This window comes from Coturnix japonica, chromosome 18 (genome assembly GCF_001577835.2).
Source record: "Coturnix japonica isolate 7356 chromosome 18, Coturnix japonica 2.1, whole genome shotgun sequence".
NCBI classification, from domain to species: domain Eukaryota; kingdom Metazoa; phylum Chordata; class Aves; order Galliformes; family Phasianidae; genus Coturnix; species Coturnix japonica.
The window spans coordinates 475,732-486,455 of NC_029533.1; the positions used below are offsets into that span (position 1 = coordinate 475,732).

The following is a 10,724-nucleotide window of genomic DNA, read 5'->3' on the forward strand; positions in this document are numbered from 1 at the left end:
TAGGACAAGGGCAAACAGTTTTATACTAGAAGAGGTGAGAGTTAGATGTTAAGAAGAAATTCTTTGTTTACCCACAGGAGTTGTGTATGCCCCATTGCTGAAGGTCAAGTTGGATGAAGCTCTGGGCATCTATGGCAGGAGCATTGGAGTGAGTTGATTTTTAGTGTCCCTTCCAATGCAAACCATTCTATGATATTATTCTATAACAGTTTTCCATTCCAAATGGCCTTAGAGACAATTTTCCACTTATTCACACAATGCAAGATGGCACTGGAACTTTTCATGTGTAAGGAAGTTTATGTAAAAAAATTGTATTTCCCAACCATCTTTGCAGTTTTATTGTGTATCACTCTACCAATCTGAGAAACATATATTGTACTTTTTACCCTTTTGACACTGAAACATAACACTTAAATTCGAGTTTGGAAAGGAAGAGAAATTTCCAGTTTTGTATGTAAAGTGCAGGATGCATAGACAGAATGAAGTCACAAATGTCCCCTTTGTGTTGCAGTGTGTTAATCAGTACGAATGGAAAAACAGTTACCAAAAGACACCAGTCTGAACTCAGACCACTAAACTCTGCCATATTTGCCCTACATCGCTGCCACACAAAGGTATCAACAATGGGTTGCATAACTGGGATGACATCCAAGAGGGTGGTCCAACACCTTGAGTGTAATAATTGTAGGAATTTATTTAATACGGTGTCCAAATAAATATTGGTTGTAATCAGTGTCTTCATCTGACTCAGTCCTCTTATCAGCAGCTAAGGACATTGCAGCTGCAAAACTGCACTGCATCATGTTTGAAAACTGATTATTATGGCTTGTATAATTTTCAGTGCAAATAAATTTTAATAGCAATTGGATTAAATAACAGACTGACTTGCATTTTCTTCACTTATTAATAGAATATGCAAATATTCTTCTGGTATAATTTGATCAGAGTGGATACTCTTGTTTTGAAGATTTGGGGACAGAAAAAATTACACGCTACTCTGGTCCACAGTTAAAAATAAGACATCTGTTCCAAGGGGATTTAAGTCCAGATCAATGGAATGTAACTATAGTGAATGAGAGATAAAGGTACATGTCTGATCTGTATTCATCCCAATTCATTACTTGATGCATTTCTAATCAACTACAATCATTTAAAATATATATATATAATTTCTCAACTGTTTATGTCATCATGGTTTACTGTAGGTAAAAGACTGGAAGGACCCTAGAAGTTTGTGAAATATATGTCATGTTGGTTTGGGAGCACACAGGGACACAAGTTAAAGTTTCTCCTCTCCCTGCCACACATCTGAAGTGTGTGATGACTTCTTCAAATGGACCAAGTGGAATGGGAACCCTACTTGTGAAAATTCCTGTTCTATACTGGGCTCAGGAATCCAATAGCAAACATTTCTCTAAAGACTCCAGCCTGGATACTTATTTTTATGGCAGTTAGTATCATTACTCCTTGGTGTTGGGTTTCAGTTGGAAGAAGCTAGACTTTCGCTGACATGTTAAGATACGAGCACTCTGAGGAGGAGTAAAACATTTGTCTCTGCCAGCTGCTCAGGAACATGATCTGAGTCAGACATTAGAACTTGTGGATTTACACATTTGTTTTGGACATCATAAGTTCATTTTAAGAAGAACTTCTCCCTGGACCAGCATACACACATATATTCACTTATGCCTGCATGTACCTCTACACCATTTTTCCTTTGGAGTAGGTCTTGTGTTTGCTATGTGCAGCCTAGAAGTGTTCCTGGAAAGAAATCATAGAATCACAGAATCATGGAATCCTTAGAGTTGGAAAGAATCTTTAAAGGTCATCTAGTCTAGCTCCCCTGCAATGAACAGGGACATGCACAGCTAGATCAGGTTGCCCAGGACTTGATCCAGGCTCACCTTGAGAAAATCTCTACAGTGAGGTACAGACTAACGAACTCTTCCACAAACTTTTTGGAACATGACTGTCCTCATTATGCTTTGTCTCACATTCCATCACATTCAAAGCTCCCTTTGGTAAGTAAAGAAGTTTTTGGGTGCAAGAGACTAGAAACTTTCTTTAGATTGTCTGGGACAAGGATTTCTCCAACACTTGTTTTACACTGAGACATGGATTAACTTCCTTCAGCAACAGTAGTAAGGTGGTAGATAGGGTGGGATACTGCTGGAGAGATCTCATATGTGTCATCAGTGTAACTTAGGGAAGCAGTAGCAGCTTATGTTAGAGGAACACACATACCACTAAGAAATGGCTGCAGCAGTTTCTTTGTCTTTCCTGATCTTGAATGAGTGGCATGGAGATGTGACAGGGGAGAGCTGAATATTAATAAATGTTCTTTTGGCTGGGCACTGAAACAGGCTTCCCAGGAATGTAATCATGGCACTAAGTCCGCTGTAATTAAAGAATCACTTAGATAATGCTTTCAGAAATATGGTTTAATTTTTAGGTAGTCCTATGTGGAACCAGGAGTTGGAGTTGATAATCCTCATGGATCCCTTCCAACCTATGATATTCTATGACTCTATGATAATAATCTGGAGTTTACTCAAAAAGAATACAGGGGACTCAGAGTACCGTGAGTATGACGACAGTTCACCTCCTTGTCCTACTTACTTTGAAGACTTCCTTTCACTTCTACTCAGATTGATTTACTTTCCCTTGGAAAGACAGTTTGCCTTCTTGAATCCTATCTATTCTGATGGTTTCCTCTCCCTTCTATTTTGACCGATCTGCTTTCCAGCAAGGTTCCTACCTGTCAACGCTGGCTGATTAGTTAATGTGTTTAAAATAGATGAGAAATGCTAAGGTTTGTGTCTTACAACCCAGTCAGAATGTAGAGCTTTCCAAACATGCTTGTCATTCACTTGTTAACTAAGACTGCCAGAGTATCTTTAGTGGAGATTATTGCACTTCTTTCAGTCCAGTTAAGCCAAGTTAGAAAGCTGTATTTACCATAAGAAAATCATTCGAGAGAGGGGGGCACAAGAATACTGAACTACCAGTGAGAGTTATTCTCTGCTATTAAAAACTTCAACATTATCAATAGATGGAAGTTGTGTTAGAAGAGTATAAAGAGAAGGGGGAAAAAGTCTTTTTTTTTTTTTTTTTTTTTTAATTCCAATTAATGGTGATTATACCCACAGATTTCTGCAAATTACAGAAAGAATGACTTAAATAAGAATTTGAAGAAAACTCACGGGTCATAAAATCTGTGTCTTTGACTGTCATATAATTTAGCTGGTCTGCTAGTAAAGAGAGATGCCATCTTTTTTATCCTCCAGCAGAATGACCTGAATGCCATCCTGAAATCCAGGTAACTATCAAGAAGGTTATAGCAAAAGGTTCAGAAGCCCAAGTCCTTGTACAGAAAAGGACTGATTTGAAAACAGGATGTACTCACAAAATACTTGATTTGAAAACAGGATGTACTTACAAAATACTTCTATGATAGACACTGAAATAAGAAAGGTTAAAAATCCCATTAAAGATGGCTCTGGTAATACTAAATGTGGAACAGTCCTTATTGAAAAAGAGACTACTCAGTTACTGATTGGGAGCTGTACTGCTGCCCCACCTATATAGTTAATCCAAGAACCTGTGCTGTAGCTGAGAAGGCGGCAAATGGAATATGAGGCTGTTTTCTTTGTTCATTCATTAGTTTCTGCTACATGGTTAAAAAGAAAATGAAAGATCAGAGAGACCCACAGAGCTCATTAGGTATTTATGGAATTTATTGGAAGGCAGACTTAATCTTATGTGAACAAGTCATTGTTATGTTAAATGCTCTCTAATACGCAACAAATCTGGAAGTGCAGTTATGTGCCCAAGACCAAAAGTTTCAAAAAATGTTGTGGGATAAAAATATACAAATATTATTGAAATGTGAATGCATCCATTTCAAAGGAAAACTTGAAAGTCTGAGACATGAAGAGGAGGTTGAACTAATGAATAATATGATTTTAAAAATCCCAAGAGCTAGGTCATAACGCTTTTATGGGTGAGTAACAGTTAAATGCGGCAGGGATAAGTCAAGTAGGCAGTAAGAAAGCTGTAGACATCATTAGATCTGGTTGAGTCAGGTAAAAAGGGACCATCAAAAATTTACAATTTGAGGAAGAAAAGGGGAAGAAAATCCATAGTTTTTTCACATAATTAAAATGTGCTGTTTTTTTTAATGCAAGTTTTAAGTGACAAAAAAGTTCATTACATTCTTGTCTGAGACATTTTGTTCCCATTTCAGTTGATTTTGAGAGTAGCTCTGTGGATATTGTAGAAACTAGAGATTGTGTCTACTTATTTCATGATTCCTCAGTAGTTGTTTTCCCTCAGAAGTATGGAATGCTAAGGATCTGAGCAAGTTGTAGGAAGTTTAACAAACTGACTATGTCCAGTCAACATCCCATTTATGAAACAGACTTGTCAAACTAGGCAGAAGTGAATACTTCTCTATGCTGGCTTTAAGACCACTGACAAATTACACTGAAAAAAAGGAGTTTTCAGAAAATATATTTAAGCTTATATTTGTCAGTGATATGAATCTGTGAGTTTAGCACAACTTAAGGATAAACAACAGAACTATATGTGAGAGATCAATCAGCTGAGTGTAGAGTATCAGCACTTCCTGGTCCTGGAAGTTTGTCCACAAAATGCAGCTTACTATCTTTACTTTTAAAAACAACAAACTGGGACAAAATATGCATTTTCTAGAGCTGATTGGTACACTCATTCCAAAAATAACCACCATTTTTTCGGTGGTGTGCATCTTGTAAATACTGTTATCAGCCATGCTATCAGAATTAGAAGGGCATGCTTGGGAACATCAATCTGGCCTGTAAACTGTCAGTGTATGTGGCATGATGTAGGAAACATAGCCTCATTCCACTGTTCCCTGGGTAAAAGGAGAGCTCCCAGGAATGTTGGCAGATGATAAGCAGAAATGCCAGAACACAAATCCTACAGAGCAAATCTTCTCATTGCTACACTTTGACTAACATGTTGCTGTGAACAGGACCTGGAAATGGTAAGGACACACTTTCTTTATTAGATTTGATAAGTACTGGATCAGGTTAAATTAATTACAGGGACCATCTTCTGTATTCCCTACAGAACATGTCTGTTAAATGTGGAGCTTCACATGTTCTTGTGCCTTCTAAAGATGTCCACTAGGAATCTGTATGTGGTAGAAAATTCATGTGCTGAGGAAGAGGGGTGGGAATAGAAGATTTTGAATTGATTTCTTAACAAAAAAACAATAATGGCCATGATTAATATGAGTTGTGGATTAATTTTCCAGTACTAAAGACAGTTGGGACTAACGCTTTGCCTATGCATGTCAACGAAAGTTGCACTTTCTTGGTCTCAATGTAAATTTCATGAGGATATTATTTATGATGACTAGCTGGTGTCACAGTTCAGACAAGGCAACAGCGGAGATGACCATCCTCTTTCCCAATCCTGCACTTGCATTTGAGAACTAGTACCTGAAGTGCCTTGTTCATTTTCAGTTTAAAACTACTACATAAAAAGGAAAGCAAAATTCCATGTACTCACATAGGGGATTTATAGACACACACAGCCCTTTCTTTCCAGTAATAACTCTGTTTCTCACATAACTGGCTTTTATCTAAAAGCCAATTAGTCCCTTGGAAAGGTTCTGAAGCAGCCACCTGAAACTGTGAAGGTATATAAATATTCAAACTGTGATTAAACATAGGCATTACTGTACCATCAGGATTTACAGTTCAGACAGTATTAAGTGACTCAGATGAAGATGGTGACATTCAGAATACCCTTTCCTTCACACACTCAAGCAGCTGAGTGGCTCCAGTTACAGAACAGGTGAGTGTAGTGAAAAAGCCTGGAAGCCTCTGGGTAAGGTGCAGAAAGCAGAGGAACAACAGGTGGCCAAAAGTCAGGGAAGGACAGGGAGGCAGATGGATGGGAAAATAGAGTTACTAATATGATACTAACATTTGGATTCATATGACTCTAGAGAAGATGTTAGGTGGCATGCTCCTTAGCTGACCATTCATCTATCACAAAATTGGTGAGGTAGGATGTAAGTAAGATGAAGGTAACCCCAATGTGTGACTCTCAGTCACAATACATGGAAAGTAAAACTAAACTGTGATTTGCCTGAACTTTGTGTGAATATTTCCTATTCATTTTAAACTGTAGAGACCCTTTCACTCAATCACTGCTTTACCAAGCACACAGATGTAACCTTTGACATATTCATCCACGCTGTCAAATTGCTAATGCTCTGCTGCTCCCTCGGGGACTTTCCCAGCTGAGCTGCAACCTCCTGAAGCAGGGTGACCTCTAGAGGCTTCTAGGCAAAGCTGGAAAAGAATTAGCGTGTTGGTGCTCTGCACCATGCTCTACCTTGCACATTACCTGTACTTGGATTTTACTTACTAGTACTCCCAACCTGAACTCTTTCTGTATGTCAAATTGTATGTTCCCAGCAGTACAGTCTAGTCCTCCACAGGGATATCCACAGAATTAGAATGTTTTAACTTATTTCATTTTCCATCCTTCATGAGAAATGTGTGATTTTTCACAACTAATGATTATATCCACTGTTCAAAAAGACTTGTGAATGGAACTGGTTAATTTGGTTTGTCAGAATTCACTAAATAGGAGCTTCTTTTTTTAGAACAAGAATGTTTTCAGTTAATCCTAATTCCATTAACAAAACAGTTATTTACATCACTGAGCTCCAGATTGTCATACCCCTGAAAGCCTTTGCAATCCATGTAGCACTACTGGAGTCCATACACCAACTGAATCTGTGTCAAACTTTCTCTCAGAGTTGTTCATATACCGTATCTGTGGGCCAATGTTTATTTTACCTAAGATCAGTGACCTCTACATTATTTATCAGCCAATTGGCAGCCTGACTGTACAGGGTGTTTATAAAAGTTGATTATAATATTGAAAGTATAGCATTGAACTACAAACACATAGGATATGAAACATAGTTTCATTTAGATGAATTAATGAGAGTATTTTCCTGAAATAAATGAGAAACAGTTCCAGATTCACAAGACATAAACAAATATTTAAGACATAATATTTATGGGCTTCTACTGGTCAAATGCAACCTGGTGGCACCTGCAGGCTGCTCAGTTAATTATCCCTGCCTATAGCAGAGGACTGACATAAGTATATATCTTTTCACAAAGCTGTACTGACTGTGTACTGAATTTTTTTCCCTCAGAAACACCAAATCCTCAACTGCTAGTTCTTTGATCCTTAGACATTTTCATTCACCCAAGATACTTACAATGACCTTAACCATTGATTAGCAAGAAAAACAAAGATAGAGTCCTTCCTATGTTCTGCCATGTGCTCACATTGCTTTTTCATTAGTAAAATAAATGAAACACTGCTATTGTTATAATTGTTCATATAATCATAATTGTACCAAATACACATTAAAAAGTAGCCTCAAGTCTATCAGTTCTTACAAAAAAAAAAAAAAAAGGTACATTCTTGAGTATCACTTCTTATCCTTGCAAAAATACATTTTTCTTAACTAGCTTTTTTGTATCTCAAGTTATTATTTCTAAGGTTCTTTTCTACTCAAAAAAAAAAAAAAAAAAAATCTTCTTGTCTCTGTTGCCTGCCTTTGTCTTCTGTTCCTTACCCTCTCCAGTCACCCTTACCTGCTATACTCTTCCCAAACCCTGTCTGTTTCCTTATTCTTCTGCCCCTGAAGCTGGCATCACTTTGTATTCCCAAACGTCCTCATCACTTTTTAATATCCTTTCCTTTCACATGTAGCAACAGTTTTCCAGCCCATATCCCAGACACCTCAACCTCTGTTAATTCTCATCTTCTCTCAGATCTCATTTGTGCGTCCTCACTCCTCCTTTGAGAGGTGATCCACACAGACAAGGGCACAAAGCGCAGCTTGCACAAACAGAGCAACTGTTTCTGATTCTTGGCCTTCCAAAGTTATCTCCTCTTGCACATTGTGTGGGCAGGGCCACAGGGCACTGCAGTTAGGCCTCCAGCAGCTGATAAATCTTGCCTCATTTGTACAGTTTCAGCCAGGGATAATGTAGTCATGGGTTGTATTCAATATTGCCACTATTCTCTGACTCCAAGAACCTTACTGCAGAAATTCTTATCAAGTACACACTCTACTCCAGGCAACCTAAAACAGTTGTTGAAAATTTTGAATATACCTGGAGAGTTCAAATAGACATTATCTTATTGCTATGTCTTCTGTATGTGTATACTGTTTTATTTGTGGTTAAGAAATTATTCAAAAGTCCCACCCAGAGATCTGCCCTGAGGCAAGATGATTGTAGGTGGTAAGATGTGTGGGAGAATATGGGCAGATGATCACTTCTGATGGATCTGCAACTCACCCCTGAGCAAGTGCAGAAGGTTTAACAGCTGACAGTCCTAGCAGGACAAGGGGAAATGGTTTTAAGTTGAAAGAGGGAAGATTTCGGTTGGATGTCAGGGGGAAGTTCTTTACTAGGAGAGTGGTGAGGTCCTGGAACAGGCTGCCCGCGGAGGTTGTGGATGCCCCGTCCCTGGAGGTGTTCAAGACAGGATGGAAAACTCACCTTGAATCTACAGGCACATGTATGTGAATTGCAAGGGAAAAAACATCACAAGAGAGTGTTCTTCTTGGAAAATGGCTGCTCTAGTTTCCAGTGGGTTGATCCAGACTGCTCTGGCACAGGGGGTGCTCCTGAAACTGCATTAAGTTGATGACATTATAAAGTGAGGCAAAAGTGAGGGAAAAAATAATTCAAATGCTTCCAAAAGCTGTTTTTGTTTTTGTTTTTTATCATAAAGCAAAGTAAGGTCAAGGGACCTGCACAGGAGATCCAGTTCTTAGGAATAAAATGGCAAGATGGACATTATCAGATCCCCATGGATGTGATCAATAAAATAACTGCTATGTCTCCACCAACTAGCAAAAAGGAAACACAAGCTTTCTTAGGTGCTGTGGGTTTTTGGAGAATGCATATTCTGGCTTAGTCTGATTGTAAACTCTTTCCATCAAGTGATCCAGAAGAACAATTTAACACAGGAACCTGAGCAACAACAGCCTTTGAACAAATTAAATGGGAGATAGTTCATGCAGTAGCCCTTGGGCCAGTCTGGGCTGCACAAGTTGTAAAAAACATGTTCTATACCGCAGATGGACAGAATGGCCAGACCTGTAGCCTCTGTCAGAAATTCTCAAGGAAAATAAATCATGGAAGGTACTGAAGGACCTTCTGTACTGAAGCCAATTTACAGAAGGTCACCCAGCTGACTTTAGGCATTGCTGAATGAGATAAGTGGCCAGTGCTCTATGTCTACACTGACTCCTGGATGGTGGCAGATGCTCTATGGAAGCAGAAAAACTGGTAGAGATAAACCCAACTGGCCCACTGCACTGTGGAAAGATCTTGCTGCCCTGGTAGAGAACATGGTTGTGAAGGTACTGACTTGCGTTATCAAACTCCATAATCCTAAAGTAGTTATAAAGCAGGTATGTTTAATGAGTGATGCACGTACACCCTGGTGCAAGGAGGATAGCTCCACCTCACTTGCACACTGTGAGGAGAAAGTGTGAGACAGATATAGGCTGAACTAATACATAATCAATATTTTGCAGGAATTTCATCATAGTATCATAGTATCATAGTATCATAGTCTCGTGCGGGTTGGAAGGGACCTTAGAGATCATCGAGTCCAACCCCCTGGGATTCAAGCCTCCTGTGTAGCAGAGTGGCACTTCTACCACTTGCACCACAGGGGGGATTCGGATACATATTCATTACATACCCCATTAGCATGCAGTCCCTCCCCCCCCCTTGCACATGCGTAGTGAGTCGTGGGGGTGGTCGTGGGATGAAGGCTCATCATCTTCCTTGCAAAGGCTCGTTGTCTTCCTCTCTGTAAACTTTCGACCCTTCAGGAGGGGCACCCCCCAAATTCGTTCCAGCTTGCCCTGCAGACATCTAATCACCACACTGTTTTTGGGCTGTTTCACCCTTATCTTCATGGCCTTCATCCCTCTTGTTATTCCAGTCCCAGTGTCTGCACTCCCCGTTCTTCTAACAACTTTTCCATAAACTATCTTTTCACTCTCCCCCCTGTTCCAGTTTCTGTGACAGTTTCTTTCTCTCCCTTGCTGTGGGGACCTTCTCTCACCCTTCAGTACATTACATAGATGCTCATGTACCCAAGAGTTGTGACACTGAAGAACATCAAAACAACCAGCAGGTGGATCAGGCTGCTAGGATTGAAGTGGCTCAGGTAGATCTGGATTGACAACATAAGGGTGAATTATCTAGCTTAGTAGGCCCATGATACCTCAGGTCATCAAGGAAGAGATGCATCCTGAAGATGGGCTCAGGATCAAGGGTTAGACTTGAATATGGATGTTACTGCAGAAGTTTCCCTTTAATGTGAAATGTATACTGTAAATGAATAAGTCAAGTGCATACAGCCTCTATTGTATGAAGAGCAACAGCTGTGATTTCTCTGCCTTTGAACTGTCATTCCTAATCTTGTTCCAATCACTAATTCACAACTGTTGAATTGAGACAGATGTGGTAAGCAACTGTGAGCTAGGAGACAGAAAGCTCTACCATGGTGTGGACATGTGAAGGGTATAAGCCAAAGCTGGGCCCAAAAGCAAAAGGTAATAGACACAGTAACCAGTTATAAGAGGCAGAGATGAAAACTAATGCTCATGA

At 39.4% G+C, this 10,724-nt stretch overlaps 1 long non-coding RNA gene across 1 annotated transcript in view; it reads left to right on the forward strand.

Annotated features, from left to right (window-relative positions):
- Positions 1-1,679: 1,679 nt before the first annotated feature.
- LOC107322057 overlaps positions 1,680-10,724 on the forward strand; it is a 40,066-nt gene continuing 31,021 nt past the window's right edge. Inside the window, exons 1-2 of the long non-coding RNA XR_004309245.1 lie at positions 1,680-2,021; positions 2,453-2,581. This is a non-coding gene — a long non-coding RNA (uncharacterized LOC107322057). The remainder of the gene's footprint in view (positions 2,022-2,452; positions 2,582-10,724) is intronic.